Source organism: Aegilops tauschii, chromosome 1 (assembly GCF_002575655.3).
Source record: "Aegilops tauschii subsp. strangulata cultivar AL8/78 chromosome 1, Aet v6.0, whole genome shotgun sequence".
In the NCBI taxonomy this organism is placed as follows: Eukaryota; Viridiplantae; Streptophyta; class Magnoliopsida; order Poales; family Poaceae; genus Aegilops; species Aegilops tauschii.
The window spans coordinates 414,055,622-414,073,091 of NC_053035.3; positions in this window are offsets into that span (position 1 = coordinate 414,055,622).

Genomic DNA, 17,470 nt, shown 5'->3' on the forward strand with positions numbered 1-17,470 from the left:
GGAACCGTCTAGGGCACATCCTTGTGCCCTAGTTATTGCACATCTAAGTGACCCAAAACAAATTATAAAAAGAGAAAAAGTATTCGCATATATCTTTGCATAAAATCAATGATATAAGACTTAGTGCCACACTTAGGGCACATCTAAATGAGCTTTAGTAAACCTACCGATTAAATATATTGCTAATCAATGTATCTCCAAAATGTGTCCTAAAAAAGCCCCACATATTGGAGATGGAGCAAATTCTAAGGTTAAAAAAATGTGAATTTAAATTTATCGTAAAATTAGCCTATCAAGCCATTTTTAAATTTCTAGCAAAATAAAGAATACGTGTGGACCTCTTACATTTATTTAGTACAATATATACCTTTTATGGGCTAAATGTTGCATTTCTTCCCATGTAATTAAAAACAACTATGAATATTATATTCCTAACAAAATATTACCTTTGAGACCAGTTTTATTTTCGTCGGAAGCCTGAACGGCGTACATGGGCGGCTGACTCGAGGTGCAGGTCAATACACTCTCCAGAACCTTCTCTCTTCTGCAGTCTCCTACACACTTCTCCACTCCTCTCAGCTGTGTTAAGATCCAAATGGATCATTCCTCTCCGTGCGTGCGAGAGCTGTATCCGTCAGCTCATGATGCTATATTTTGTGTTAGCGCTTTGGCCACCACGGCACAAGACTCCATGGGACCATGCAACTCTTGGTCGCCGGCATGCGCTCCCCTGAGTCTTGTGGCCGGTCGCAGCCAGCGGATTGCGTTGGTTGTTGGACACTATGTGGAGGAAGCGATCTATTTGTAGCTTTAAATGTAGCTTGCTTGATGTTTCTTTTTCTAGATCGATGTTTCTCCCATTATGAAACATGTTTTTATTCTCTCCTCATTTCCATTGCCACCTTCGTTGTGTGTTCTTTTTTTTAAATGATGACTCGTCTTCGTCAAACTTGTCGTTCCCCTCGGCTCTCTCTGGTTGATGCTTATTATCTTGCTGTTTTAGCTGCAATGAGCGAAGATGTGGCAAGCTAGCTGCAGCATGAATAAGGAGGCGTGTAGAAGATTGTCACATATACCCATTTTCCATTTGGGATGTGTGCCGATGTCCTTGTTTGGTGGCCGTGAGAATAGAGGTTCTAGAGAAATCAAGAAGAGATTCCCAGAATATGGGCATGAGTGCCCATCCACGTGGCGTAATCCTGCACAACTCAGGAGATGATCCAACGGCCTGCAACGCTTGGATTTTCCACTTATCAACGTCGGATGCAGCAGATCAGACGGCTATTATTCAAACTTATTCACACACTATATAATGGTATAGAAGTATAGAAAAACGTTTATGGAAAATGCCCTCAAAGTTGCAAAATATTACCCACCAAGTGATAAAAAATGTTTCACACAAGGGAATCCCCGCCTGGGCCGGCCCATTATTTTTTATTTTTTATTTTTTTTATCTACTTTAAATAATTTTGGGACTTCAAAAAAGTTCCAAAACTTAAGAATTTTTTATTTTAAATATTTAATAAATCGTAAAATGTTTGTGGATTGAAAATATGTTCGTGATTTTATAAAAAAAATGCGTGCTTATTTAAAAAGTATTTGAAATTTTGGAAACGAATGTTTTGGAAATAAAAAAAATGTTCATGATTTTTTAAAATGTTTGTGTAATAAAAAAAATGGTAATGAAATTGAACAAACTTTAAAAATATTCATAAATGGAAAAAATATCATAAAAATTCAAAAACTGTTTGTGACGTACAAAATAGTTTATTCATTCATAAAATATTCATTGATTCCCAAAATGATCATGCATTTCAAAAAATAATTGTTAAATAAAAAATGTTCATGAATTTTAAAAAAATTCCACCAATTTCCAAAACAATGTTCGTCCATTCTAGAAATGTCAGCCGATTCAAGATAATTGCTAAAAAATGTTCATAATTTTATTTTTTTGCGAATAGTAAAAAATGTTCATGGACTCAAAAAATGTTCTTCATTTTAGAAAATGTTTAAAATTTTCTAAAAGTGTTCATGAATTTGAAAAATGTTCATGATTTCAAATACATCACGAGTATAGAAAAATGTTCATGATTTCACAAAATTGAGAGTGATAGTGTATTTTGGTGATGTAGCAAAATGTGATAATGGCCATTGAAGATTATGATTTTTTTTCTCCCGTTGCAACGCACAAGCCCTTTTGCTAGTAAACTAAAAAAATTAGCAACAAAACTAAAAAAATCCTGATTTTTTTGGCATCATAGATGATGTAGTGCGACAAGTATGTGCGAAACATTAGAGGAGCTGAGATTTCTTTTCTTTGAAAGCTCCTCAAATGCACATTGCACGCAGATAGCGCATTAGATCAGCTTTGATGCCAAAACATTTTAGATTTTGTTGAATCATTTTACAATTTTTTGTATCGATTGTTCACCGGATGTAGATACACCTTGTTTCTCTTGGGCGACACCAAGGGTGCCCAACCATAGCCGTCGGCAACTTCCGCTAGTAATTTAGTGATTGGAGATGTCCGATCCAGTGGGGTAGTTGGAGACATCCAACTCCCCATGGCAAACATGAAGTTAATAGATAGTTGTGCAAAATGATAGACCTTCGAAGTGACAGGTCGTGGATATCTTGAGGGGAACATAATTATAATAGGAGTCATGGTTGTTCATAGAACTTATTGCCTTCGGTCCGGTCCTCGTGACCTTAATGTCTTTTCGTTAGCCGCCGCAGGTATGAGATATTAAGTAGGACGATTGAGTTGTCTCCACATGGTGCGTCTTGAGAGACAATGTTATGCAAGGGACCATCCATCATTTGTAGAATGCACGTATCCTATAATGCAGGTATCGACGTAGTCACAACGTGGCGTAGTCAAAAAGCGTAACTCCATCCTCCGCCAGGGCCGAACGAGACCGTACTTAGATGCCAACGATCTCATCTAAAACATCACATTACTTATCGCGGTTTCTTTTCTCTGTATTTAGTGTTTATTTTTTCATTCGTTCTAGTACCTTAGTTTAATTCTCTCTTTAGTTGGTTTCCCTAGCAACTTACTTAAGTGAACTATTAACAAACTCCAGTTTAAATTTGAGCATAGTTGCAAAAGCGACAACGCAGTTGTGGGGATTGTAATACCTTCCTTTTCGCTCCATGTGGGATCGAAAACCTTACTTATTGCGAAATTGCTACATAGCTCTATGCACTTGCAGTACATCAGAGCTCTAGCCTGGGCGTCCGCCAACGCTTTCGTCTTCTCCCTCGCCTTGACACGCCACCCTTGTCGTTCCGCAAATATGCGCACGGACGCGTCTAGGTCCGGAGGGACATAACCTCACAATGGGCTTCCGAGGATCCATCACAGCGGTGGCGGATGGTAGAACAGGCGGGGTCGGCTGCAACCGGGCGGAGAGGTCAAGCTTTCGCACAAGAATATCGAGCGGATTGTCCATATGTGCGGGCTTTGATCCAGTTTTGGGTGAACCTAGCTTGTCGAAGACCGACATTGCAGACATCCAAATTTCCTCCGATTTGGGACTCGATGGTGGCATTTCGGATGCCTGGACAAGTCTAAACGAATTTATTGAGTCGTGTTGAATGGGTAAGGGTGTGAGGATTGTGAGCGGTTTAGTGATCTGCCTTGGAGTTGTCCTAAGTGAAACTCTAACACGGATCACCAAATAGCCCTTAAATGTTTGAATCAAACAGTCCAGACATTTTTTGCCATCCAGCGGCAGTCAGCAAAAATGTCCGAACTGGTCTAGATGTCTGAAATCCCACAAACTAGGACCAAACTGTGGGTGGTATGGGGGAGTCCAAACGTCCACCACACACGCATCTGACAATGTGAGCCCACCAAAAAACCCTCACTTTGCTCGGTCACAAACCGACACTCCACTCTCTGCACTGTATTCATGTCGGTTAGAGTGGACATGACCAGACACTGGCGGTCGTGTACCACATTGATGTCGGCTGAACGGTGCCGCGACTGAGAAACCAGCTCCGGAAGCTGGCCGCATTAAAGTAGCGCCATTTCGCCTATCTCGGCTATTTAAGTCAGTCGACCGCCCTACACCCTACCTGGCAGCCTCGCCTCTCTTCTCCTATCCTCCGCATGTCGTCCAGATCATGGAGCCTCCTCCCACTTTCTACAGGTCCGTTGGCGTCCACTACTTCCTCCTCCATGAAGTTAGATACCATCTTGTCCGACAATGGGGATCAGCAACAACCGCCCTCCTCACCAAGGTTGCGCAGATGGGTGAGTTTGCACGACAGATGGAGCTGTTGCTCAAGCGGTCCCTCTACGACTGCAGTCGGGCGTCGCCCCTAGCAACCGTGACGTCCAAAATGGACACCATGTTAAGGAGGAGCCATCGCCCTCGCCACACAATCAAGACGTTCAAATTGGATGCGGCGTCGAGGAGCCACTATCTCCGCCTCAACAAGGAGGTTGTGCAGTCATCATCGCCCTGTCGACAGTCTAGGAGCCAATGACGCCCAGTCCCCGTGAAGGAGTCACCCTCCCCAATATTGCCAACGCTCGCGCCCGCCTCGCCTACCTCCTCGGCGGCGGCGGCAGTTCATCCTCCACCATGGCGGCAGCCTCCGAGGCGACGCACGCACAACACCGATCGTCGTTCGCACGGTCGGACGTTGCGCCGCCCTGGGTCCCCAGTGGACCCCATGTAAGTGCATCTAGTGCCACCCCTAGTTGGTTTTGGAGTATTGACGACAAACTTGGTTGAGGGACTAATGTGTTTGTGAGAATTGCAGGATAACACAGGTAGTAGTCCCTCATTGATTCGGTTTTCCTACCAGAGATGACCCGTAAAAATGTGTGAAGACATTGAAGACAATGGTGGTCTGTGAAGATATTCACAACGAAGATTATGACTCGAGAAGACATTCACGTGAAGACTATGGAGTGTGAAGACATAGTTGTTTCGTAGTTTCCTTTTCTTCTTTGTTGAGTCATAGGAACCACCGCACTGTTAAGTGGGGTCCAAGTGAACAAAGTCAGAGTGACTAAAGTGATGCTCAACCAAATCCTATGTCTTCGATCGAAGACAATGAGAGCAAATCTTATCCAGAGCTGGATGAGTCAGCTTTACTTGTAGCCCAAGTCAAGCTGTCGTGTGTGTTTGAAATCTGACTGTTGGACACGTGTCAGTTCCTTAGTGACCCAGGGTCATTTTGGACAAATTAGGTCAGGTTGCCTCCTGGCTACAAATAGCCCACCCCCTACACCATAAATTGGTGGCTGCTCAGAGTTAGTGCACGGCTTTTGTCATTTGAGAGCAACCCACCTCCGAAGCATTTAAGAGAGAGATCCTTGCGAGGACAAAGCCCAAAACACCCAGAGCCAAAGAGTGTTAGGCATCACTAAAGTCTTTCTGTCCGCGTGATCTGAAGACTTATTACACTTGAGGACTGTGAATCCTCCAGCCGGTTAGGCGTCGTGTTCTGAGCATCCAAGAGTCATTGTGGATCGCCAGTGAACGAAGTCTGTGAAGGTTTGGAAGTCTACCTTGAAGACTTACCAGAGTGATTGGGTGAGGACTAAGTGTCCTTAGCTCAAGGGGAATAAGGTGAAGACGCGGTCTTCTGAGTTGAATCTCAGCCTCCCTAACCAGACGTACAGTTGTCATAGCAACTGGAACTGGTCCAACAAATCCTTGTCCTCACCAAGCAACTTGTTCTATCTCTTACCTCTCCTTACTTACAGTTTGTCTTCGTGAAGTCATTGCCTGCTTGCATGATCTGATTGACTTCACTGTGTGAAGACTGTTGTTGTTTGGCTTCATACTATCTTCCATCCTAATCCATTCTACCTAGCTGCTATTAGTCTTCGTGCTTTCACTTCATTGCTTACTTGACTATGGCTTGTCTAGTGTAGTCTACCTTCCGCTGCATATCAATAGGTTCATTTCTATTGTTTGTCTTCGAAACTCCCATGTTTTGAAGACTTTCATAAAAATCGCCTATTCACCCCCGTCTAGTCGATCACTATCACTTTTAATTGGTATCAGAGCAAGGTGCTCCCTTGTTCTGTGTGATTCAGTTTAACCACCTAGAGTTTTAGCTATGTCGACTGCAGGGATAATCAAAGTCTTCGCTGCGTGCCCTGTCTTCGATGGCACTGATTACCCCTACTGGAAGAATAAGATGCACATGCATCTTGAAGCCATTGATGTCGACCTCTGGTATGTCGTCAAGAACGGCGTTCCCAAGACCGGTGAATGTGTCACCCCTGCTGATGTCAAGAAGTTCATTCAACTGGATTCTACTGCCAAGAACATCATCTGTGGTCATCTGACCAAAGGACAGTATGGTCGTGTGAGTGCTCTGGAAACTTCGAAGCTAGTCTGGGACTGGCTCTCCAAGGTCAACGAAGGCGTCTCAACCCAGAGAGACTCAAGGACCAGTGTTCTTCGCAACCTCTTCAACCGCTTCAAGAGAAATGACAATGAGGATGTCCAGCTCACATTTGATCGCCTCACTGATATCACAAATGAGCTTCGCGCACTCGGCGCCACTGAGATCACCAAGCATAAAATCGTCAAGACACTTCTGAGATCGCTTGACAGCTCATTCGACACCCTGGCCCTGATGATTCAAGAACGCCCTGACTTCAAGACTCTCGATCCGTCTGACATACTTGAGAGGCTCAACACACATGAGTTCCAGAGAAAAGAGACATCTATGGTCCCAACTATGGCCGAACTCGCGCTTTGAAGGCAAAGGTTGTTTCCTCTTCTGAAGAAGAATCTGACAGCTGTTCTGAGGATCCTGAAGACATTGGAAAGGAGCTTGCTATGCTTGTGAAGAAGTTCCAGAAGTTCACCAAGAAGAAAGGCTTCAGAAAGTCTTCATGATCCAGCTCAAGAAATGATGAAGCTTCCACCCGTGATCACAAGAAGAGAACATGCCACAAGTGCAAGAAACCTGGTCACTACATCTCTGAGTGTCCACAGTGGGACAATGAGACCAACAAGAAGAAGAAGAGCAAGGAATATGATTCTGATGACAAGAAGAAGAAGAAATCCTCAAAGTCTTCTTCCAAGTCTTCATCATACAAGAAGAGCTCATCTGGCAAAGCTCGTGTTTTTGTTGGCAAGGAGATGGATTCAGAGGAGGAGTCTGCTTCTGAGGAGGCAGAAGTGGAGTCTGAGGAGGAGTCCGACTCTGGCGTTGCAAGTCTGGCTCTAGCTACAGCCTATGTTGCCAAGTCCATCTTCAACACTGAAGACAATGGCTCCGTCGCCAACGCTGATGCTAATGACAAGGACGACTCTGCTCCCACCTACTGCTTCATGGCACGCGGTGCCAAGGTAAACTCACGCGATGCTTACTTTCAAACATCAAGTGAAGATGACTCTGAATGTGAATCTAAACCTAGCTACAAAACACTTGCTAAAATTACAACTGAACAATAGAATGCCATGGAACATATTCAAAAATTGCTAGACAAAAGCGATGACCTGTTGGACGTGAAAATGACCCGATCTCAGTCCTTAATTGAAGACATAAAAAATCTTCATGTTAAGTACGAGGAACTTGAAAGTCATCATGAAACGCTCTCAACAACTCATGAAAAGCTTTCCTACGATTATCTTCAAAGGAAGCAAGAACTTGAGAACTTGAGAACGGCTCATGAAGATCTTCAAAAAGAGAATGAGTCACTCCGTGCTCAACAGATCAGTTCCGCTCAGGAAGGATTTGAACCACCATGTCTAAAATGTCTTGAGCGTGATAACGCTGTCTCCATTGCTGAATGTTCTATTGCTGATACTGTTGCAATATCTTCAACTGTTAATGTGGTAACTAACCCCTCTACTGAGGATACCACTACTATTGCTGATGAGAACGCCAGGTTGAAGACATTGCTTGAGACAGGAATGTACAAGAGTCTCAAAGGGCATCAAACACTATGTGATGTCCTCAAAAAGCATATTCTGAACTGAAACCCTAGGAAAGAGGGTGTTGGGTTCGAGAGGAAAATGAATGTTGATGGTTCCTACTGGAAGCCTGAGCAGTACCCCAAAATCACATGGGTTGCTGCAAAGGAACCTTCAGTGGATCCGTCTACCTTGTCTGGCTTCACTTGTGCTAACCCGATTATCATTGATGAATCCTTTGATGCAAACTATAAACTGTTTAAGAATTAGAATGGTGAAGTGTTTGCCAGGTATATTGGTACTAATTGCAGGAATGGGCCACCTTTGAAGAAGATCTGGGTACCCAAAAGTTGTCTTGAGAATCTTCAGGTGAATGTCATCATGACACCACCAGGGAAGAAGGCAAACCCCAGACCAAAGGCTTCATATGGTCCAAAGGCTTCATACAGATAGAGAACTCAACAGAGACACCCTAACGCCAATTGCAGGGAAATCATACTCAGACTTATGAGTATGAGCGTGTTTCGTCAAACCGCTATGTTCATAAGACCAAAAACTATTCTGCTTATTCATATGAGTATTATTCACCTCATGCAAGGCTATTTGCTAGGGCTCCAAAGCCGAAGTTCTCAGATGCTGCACTTAGACTCATTGCTTCGAAACCACCCCTGAAAATATGGGTGGTTAAGAAAACTTAACTCTCTTTTGCAGGGAAAGGTCTCCAGTCGGAAATCAAAGGCGTCAGATGCTATTGCTGGGGACCTAAAACATCTTGTGGGGCGCAAGATAAAATGCCCAAATGGTCTTACTATGTATTTTGTTCCTGGTTTCCTTGACAGTCATCCTATCTACCCTAACCAGGATCTGAACTTTGATAATATGCTTGTCCGTCAAATGTTTATGCTTCACATTTCCCTTGGTGAAGCCTCCCCTAACTGCACTGCAGGGTACGATACCAAAGGCTTCTGAGTGGATTATGGACAGTGGATGCACTAACCACATGACTGGTGATCGAAGTCTTCTCATGGGCTCAACCTTACGTCCATCTGACAAGAGTCACATCACATTTGCGGACACTGGTAAAAGCAAGGTATTGGGTCTAGGTAGAGTTGCAATCTCAAAGGATCATCACATGGATAAAGTGACGCTTGTTGAATCCCTTGGTTTCAACTTAATGTCTGTCTCAATGCTTTGTGACTTGAACATGATTGTGATATTTGGCAAATATCGTTGCCTTGTGCTTATGGAGTCTGACAAATCTCTAGTCTTTGAAGGATATCGAAAGGACGATTTGTACATGGTAGATTTCTCAGCAGGACCACAGTTGGCCGTATGTCTTCTAGCAAAAGCTTCAGAGTGCTGGCTCTGGCATCGGAGGCTAGGGCATGCTGGCATGAGGAACTTGTACACTCTCGCGAAGAAGAAACACGTCGTGGGCATCGAAGGCGTCAAGTTCAAGAAGGATCATCTGTGTGGTGCCTGTGAAGCTAGGAAGATGACTAGGGCCAAGCATCCCTCGAAGACAATCATGACAACATCTCAACCCTTCGAGCTGCTTCACATGGACCTATTTGGCCCTACTCACTACTCTACTCTTACTACCACTGCTCGTCTATATGGCTTCGTCATTGTTGATGATTATTCAAGATACACATGGGTGCATATAATCCTTTACAAGAATGAAGTGCAGGATGTCTTCAGACGCTTCGCCAATCGTGCCATGACCAACTATGGCATCAAGATCAAGCACATCAGAAGTGACAATGAAACAGAGTTCAAGAACACAGGCCTCGACACCTATCTTGATACATTGGGGATCACTCATGAGTTCTCTGCTCCATACACACCCCAGCAGAATGGCATCATGGAGCGCAAGAACAGAACACTCATTGAGATGGCTCGGACGATGCTTGATGAGTACAAGACTCCAAGGAAGTTATGGCCTGAATCCATTGATACTGCATGTCACGTCATCAACCGTGTTTATCTTCACAAGTTTCTAAAGAAGACATCCTATGAGCTTCTAACTGGTAAGAAGCCAAACGTCAGTTACTTCAGAGTATTTGGTGCTAGGTGTTGGATCAAGGATCCACATCACACTTCAAAATTTGCACCGAAAGCACATGAAGGTTTTATGCTTGGTTACGGAAAGGATTCGCACTCCTACAGAGTCTTCAACCTCTTTCACTATAAAGTGGTTGAAACTGTGGATGTGCGGTTTGATGAGACTAATGGCTCGCAAAGAGAGCACCTGCCAAATGTGCTAGATGAAGTCCCTCCTAGTGAATCATTAAGCTTATGGGTATTGGAGAAATCATACCTTCAGAGGCACAGGCTGAAGAGAAACTTATCATTTCTGCGCCTAATCAACCTGAAGACACTGCTCAGCCTGAAGCCAATGATGAAGAAGACGACAATGGTCAGCAAGGGCAAAATCTTCGTCCAGTTCATCCTCGTGTTGCAAATGAAGTACAGATTGAGAAGATAATTGATAGCATCAATGCACTTGGTCCACTCACTCGTTCAAGAGCAACACAGCTAGCAAATTTCTGTGGGCACTTTGCATTTGTCTCTATATCTGAACCCAAGAAAGTTGCTGAAGCCTTTATGGAACCTGAATGGATTCAACCTATGCAAGAAAAGCTTCAACAGTTCGAGCTGAATAATGTGTGGGAATTAGTCAAGCGTCCTGACCCTCGCAAGCACAATATCATTGGCACCAAATGAATCTATCGCAACAAACAAGATGAGTATGGTCAAGTTGTCAGAAACAAGGCTCGTCTCGTTGCTCAAGGATACACTCAAGTTGAAGGGATTGACTTCGATGAAACATTTGCTCCGGTGGCTAGGCTTGAAGCCATTCGCATACTGCTAGCCTATGCCAACCATCACAATATCCTCCTGTACCAAATGGATGTGAAGAGTGCCTTTCTCAATGGCAAGATTGAAGAAGAAGTGTATGTTGCACAACCACCTGGCTTTGAAGATCCAAAACATCCTGATATGGTATACAAGCTCAACAAGGGATTGTATGGCCTCAAACAAGCCCCTCGTGCTTGGTATGACACACTCAAAGACTTCCTGAAGAGCAAAGGCTTCAAACCTGGTTCCCTAGATCCCACTCTCTTCACGAAAACATACGATGGTGAACTGTTTGTGTGCCAGATCTACGTGGATGACATTATCTTCGGCTGCACTGACAAAAGATACAATGATGAGTTTGGACACATGATGCAAGAGCAATATCAGATGTCCATGATGGGTGGGCTAAAGTTCTTCCTTGGTCTTCAAATCCGTCAGCAGAGCAACGACATCTTCATATCTCAAGAGAAATACCTCAAAGATTGCCTGAAGAAGTTTGGAATGCAAGACTGCAAAGGGTACACGACGCCAATGCCAACCAAAGGTCAATTGGGTCCCAGCGACAATGGTAAAGAGTTCGCTCAAAAGGTATACCGCTCCATGATTGGTTCTTTACTCTATTTATGTGCATCTAGGCCAGATATCATGCTTAGCGTTTGCATGTGTGCCCGATTCCAAGCGGCACCAAAGGAATTGCATCACTTAGTTGTGAAGCAAATTCTTCGATATTTGACTTACACCCCAACACTAGGATTATGGTATCCAAAGGGCTCAGAGTTTGATCTAGTTGGATTCTCAGATGCTGATTATGCTGGTGATAAGGTTGATCGCAAGTCCACATCAGGCACATGTCACTTTCTTGGACGATCTCTTGTCTGTTGGTCTTCAAAGAAGCAGAACTGTGTGTCTCTCTCCACTGCTGAATCTGAATACATTGCTGCTGGATCTTGCTGCGCTCAGCTTCTATGGATGAAGCAAACTCTCAAAGACTATGGCATCTATCTGAAGCAAGTGCCACTCTACTGCGACAATGAAAGCGCCATCAAGATTGCCAACAACCCAGTTCAGCACTCGAAGACAAAGCACATTCAGATCCGTCATCACTTTCTCAGAGATCATGTCATGAAGGAAGATATTGATATCATTCACGTCAAAACTGAAGAGCAATTGGCTGACATCTTCACAAAGCCCTTGGATGAGGAAAGGATTTGCAAGTTGCGGTGTGAGCTAAATATCTTAGAATCCTCGAATGTCCTGTGATTGGACACACATCCTAACGCTTATGCATGTTGATGACTTAGATGTGCAACACACGAAGTAAAGTATATCTTCAATAAATGAAGACATACACTCTAAGTGTGAATACATTAATGCAATTTGACTTCGGAGTGCCACGATAATTGTGCGCCGTGTCTGGGTCTAATATTTCCTATACGGTGGGTAACGCCACCACCAAACTCTTGTTTGAAGTGTTTCAATTGGCGTTACAATTGCAAAGTCTTCACATTTGATTTGTCTTCAACATTGATTTGACTTCACGTTTATCTTTACAATGTCGATTTGGTTTCATACTGATATATACATATATATTTGTGTTCTGTCCTCTACAACATTCACTTATAGCTATGTCTTCATGTTTGAATCTTTTGATCTAAGTGAATGTGATCGGACCCTAACCCCCTCTCTGCCTCTACCCCAGATTCTATCTATCCAAATAATATGCATTCTATTGAAACTATCGATTGTCTTCTCTGAGTCCTTGTCAGCAGAAGACACAGAGACATAAGTTGAATCTGTTTTAATGCTATATCCTTATTGCCTGAAACCCGGAGAAGCCGGAACGACCACCCGACAGTCCAGGCGTGCGTGGGAACATGGAACAACATTCAATGTGTTGCATGCATGCCACGTGTCCTTCAGATGTGAACCGCCAGGGGCACCTGCGTAATTACGCTGTGCTGTCCCTTTCCTTACAAATACTCAACTCACCGCGGTCACAATCTCCTTCTTCCACCTCGCCACCTCGCACAAACCCTAGCGCCTCCGCTAGCTCGCGACGACGCCGGAGACGAAGCGCTTAGCTGCCGCGACTTTGACGCCGTCCTCACGCCGGCCGCGGACCTCGTCCTCTCCGCCGCCAAGTTAGGGCGCGGGAGATTGAACTGCTTGTCTCCCTCTTCGCCTCGTCTAGAAGTTCGTCAAGGGTAATTAAAACTTACTTTTTACTGCCTTTTTGATCCGTCAGATCCATCCACTTCAACCAAAAGTGGTTTCTAAACTTCCAAATTTGGATCTATCTTGTTCTGCATCTCATATCATGCCAAGTATATTCACTTATGCTTCACAACTAGTTAGACTCCTCACTTGTACTTATTCATGGATTCGTACAAATCTGGAACCAACTCTCTCCATATAAGTGAATGTCTTCGCACTATGAGGTCAATGTCTTCAAACTGATTTATCTTCAAAATCTTCTAAGAATGCATATGACCTCTTCCCCTTCCCTCGCACCTCTAATGCTGTCACAGGTACATGTCCGTGGGAGAATCCCTTGGTTCTCATAGCCTGCATTCATTTGCAGAGTTCTTACAGCGTCACATCAACTCTCCTGAAGCTAGTTCCTGTCTGACCAGCAGACGGAAGCCATTCACAGTCTTGAAGTCTTTCAGCTTGAATATAATGGCCACTGAGAAATTAGCTAGAAAGGGCGGCAGGCAGCGCTGTGGGGATACAACCAAGGACTTGCCACCAGATCTCTTTGAAATGTACAAGACAGATCCTGAAGAGAATTACAATCAGCGCAAGACTCGAGTCCAATGGATTCGAAGATATTGGGCAGAGGAATGGTTCAAGTACAGATTTGTCACTGCTGAATATGCTGAAAAGAACGCCATCAAGCGACCATGGGGGGATATTGTATACAGAGGTCTACTGCCCAAGTCCCAGTCTGAAGCTATTGCTCAAGGCTTCTACCCTTGCATGGTCCGTGGACTACAGCCAGACAATGCCGACCCATCATCTCTGTTATGGTGTCGTGAAGACAATCTCTTCAAGCGCAATTTTCAGTTTGCAAAGGAGTCTACGGCTAAGAACAAGAAAGCATTTGGACTTGACTTCAACCCTGGTCCATCTGCTCCAAGGGCTGATGGCAACCGCGATGCCAATCCAAATGTCATCGGCCCCTTCTATAACCTCGACGGCCTTCTCACTCACATAGCTGTACAGGGGGCCGCCGTGGAGCACTCAGCTGATGACGCAGATTCTGATGAAGCGCTAGCTCCACCTAAGCCGCAGAAGCAGAGGAAATCAAAGGCTTCAAAGCCCTCTGCCGCACCAAAAGCTTCACGTGCGAAGCCATTGGCAACTGCACCTCCTGAACTCAGTGTGCAATCTGAAGATCTTTCTCGTGTCTCCAAGAAGACGGAGAAGCCCAAGAAGAAGAAGCCCATGAAGATTTCTGGGCATGAACTTACTCTAGCTGCCGTTCTGCAAAACGAAGACGAAACCATTGATCTGTCAAGCGACGAAGATCTTGGTGATGATGCCCTTGAGCTACTGATCAAGAGCAAGCAAGAGGCGGAGATCTTCAATGATCTGCCCCTCTTTGATGTGGATATTCTGAACAACTTCATCGTTGAGTGGTTTGACAACCCGAGCCTCAACATTGATGATCTCCAGCTACCAGTTGACATCAGCGTCACCTTCCATGGAGCCATTGCTGATGAGTTGGCCTTGGCTCATAAGATTGTCGAGCAGAATAACAAAATTGATTATGAAAAGGCTCACTTCAAGAAGAACATGGCCAAGCTCAGCGTGGCTGATGTTCAAAGCTTCAAGGAGACGCTGCATGAGCTCAAAGAACAGTTTCACAAGAAACGTGAAGAAGCAAAATGTTCAAGAGAGCGGATGAAATACTTCGCAGAGAAATGTGTTCAAGCACACAATGAGGCAAAGAAGCGCAAGGCACTTGGGTGTCCTGGCATTGACCCCAAGATGGCTGCCAAACAGAAGAAGAAGCCTGCTGTGGCCCAAGCTGAAGCATCAAGGCAGGAAGCACCTCGCATTGTCTTCCCTGCCAGCATGACAGGCTCGAAGCCTAAGGTCCCCACAGCAGCTTCAGAACTCAAGAAGACAAGGGCAGCTGAAGCCGAAGCCAAGAAGCGCAAGCACAATACTTCAGAACTCAAGAAGACAAGGGCAGCTGAAGCCGAAGCCAAGAAGCGCAAGCACAATAATGTTTCTGATGATGCTCCATCAAAGAACAAACTGAAAAAGGCTTCAAAGAAAGAGCGTGCTGCGGCCTCTGAGCCTCTTGTTGTCGAGCCCATTTCTGTTGCTCGTCCTGCCTCCACCAACCAAGAGCGTCAACTTGTGATCCACGAGCCTGCTTTCACAGAGGCTCCTGAAAATGAAGAAGTACAAACTGTTGACCCCATCACAGCTGAATACATTGGTCGTGAAGACAATGTAGATGATGATGAAGTCCTTCCTCAAATCGAGCACCAACCGGTATCATCGCCTGTTCTCACGAACAGCGAACTCATCAGCATTGGTCGTCCTTTGACGCCAATTGCTCAGGATGATTCGTGGGCTGATCGCCCCCAGCAAGACACCCCCGCTCATGATGAAACTCTCACAACACCAACACCTCAAGTTACCACTCCGGTGCTTGACGATGACTACATGGTGCAGACGACTCCATCACCACAGGCGTCGCCCGCATTCCGTAGGCTTCACAAAGGCCCTAGGCCACAGGTCACCATGTCGAGCATTCCAGAAGGAGAAGTGCAACAAAGCTCAGTTGCACGCGAAGTGTTTCCTGAAGCCACTCCTACTGCGAATGTCTCTGAGTCCGAAGCAAAAGCTGCTGAAGACATTCCGACTGCATCAGCCAATGACAATCAAGAACCAAGACAAGAAGAAGAAAGAGTTGCCACACCCCCTGCCACTGAAGAAGTCATTCTCGAGGAGAATGTGACTGTGCCCGATCCTCCTGTCATTGAAGACACGGAGGTTGAGAACACTGAGGCTGCCACCAACAATGATACTGAAGCCAATGACGTTGTCATGGCTGAAGATAATGTGGAGCCTGAAGCCAATGTTGTGCCTGAAGCTCATGTGCAACCTGAAGCCCATGTGGATGCTGATGCCACTGTTCCAGCCCCAAGGCCTCATACAATTGAACATGCCTATAATCGTGGTGACCTTGTCACAGTTCAGTGGCCCATCATGGTGCCTCCCACTGCTCCCGGACCTCAATATGACTATTATGTGGAGCACATGCCACAAGTTCAGAAGCCAAAGCCCAGGCTACCAAGGCTTCCAGGTGCTGCAACCTCCCCAGGATCGTTCTGTGTGAACAGCTTCAGAGCCCACAACTCCTTCTTCGATAGCGCCAAGAATCCATACTCGAAGCCAAAGATCTCATCTGATCGCTTCTGGAGCTATCAGCAGCGCAACTATTATTCATGTGTCTTATACAATCAAGAGCGAACCTTTCCTCACATGCGTCTGGATTGTGAAGCCATTGCTGGTCTTCCCTGCCTGGAAGAAGCTCTGGATTGTTTCAGAGAGGTTGGTCTTCTACAGTTTGTCATGGACAAAGAGCACTGGAATGAAGAGCTTCTGCTGCAGTTCTATGCCACTCTTCACATTCGTGGCTACAACAGGGATATGAAGACATGGATCCTTTAGTGGATGACAGGTGATGTGCACCATGAAGCCAAAGCTCAAGACATTATTGAGCTTACTTCCCTGCCCACTCCAGGTGAACTCTATGAGCCTGGTTGTCAGCTACACCAAAATGAACTACAGAGTATCTTCCAGCGGCCTGAACCAAACATGAGTCAGATGCTCAGCATGATGAAGCCATTGCCTCAAGATGTTGATTATCCCAAGGAATTCTTTGTCAAGGACCTTGAGTACCTGCCCCGCACAGTCTATCATATTCTGAGGCGTACTATATGGCCCATCAAGGGACACTCAGCTGAAGCCAAACTTGAAGGAGCCCTGAAGACTTTGGTGTTCTATATTGTCAATGGCATCAGATTCAATTCCCAGGATTTTTTCATCAGACAGCTTGCTGCATCTGGAATTGATCTGTTTGGCTTGAAGTTTTATGCTCCATGGGTGATGCGCTTAATCAAGCTTCACTCTTCTGTCGACTATCAGCCCTCAGCGCGCAACCATCTTGTCTTCTTGCCTGAGGTTGATATGTCCGTCGAAGCCATCTACCCTGAGCCTGCCAAGGAGCCACTTTATCTTCATAATGCTGATCACCAAAGCTTCTCGCAACCAATGGAGGGAGTTCTTGCTGCAACTCGAGTCTATCCTCTGGATGGAAATATGCATGTGCCTCATCGTGCAAACACTGAAGCCATTGAAAGCACCATTGCTCAAAGGCCTCGGAAGCGATCTCGTGTACTCAATGACCGAGAGCTTCTTGTGGCCTTACATCAGAAACAGGATAGACACCATGACTGGCTAAAGCGTCAGATGCAGAGCATCTTGGGGGATGTCAATCGCATTCGCAACCTTGCCACCAAGAACTCATTCGTAGCTCATGAAGCCTGTCGGCGGTCTTGGAAGAGTCTCACATTGCTATGCTCTGAAGATGATCTTCGCGACGATGGCTTCACAGAGCGCTTCAAATTTGATTCCACGTCTCCCCAGAATGCCGTCTTGCGTCGGACTCCTTCCATAGAAGA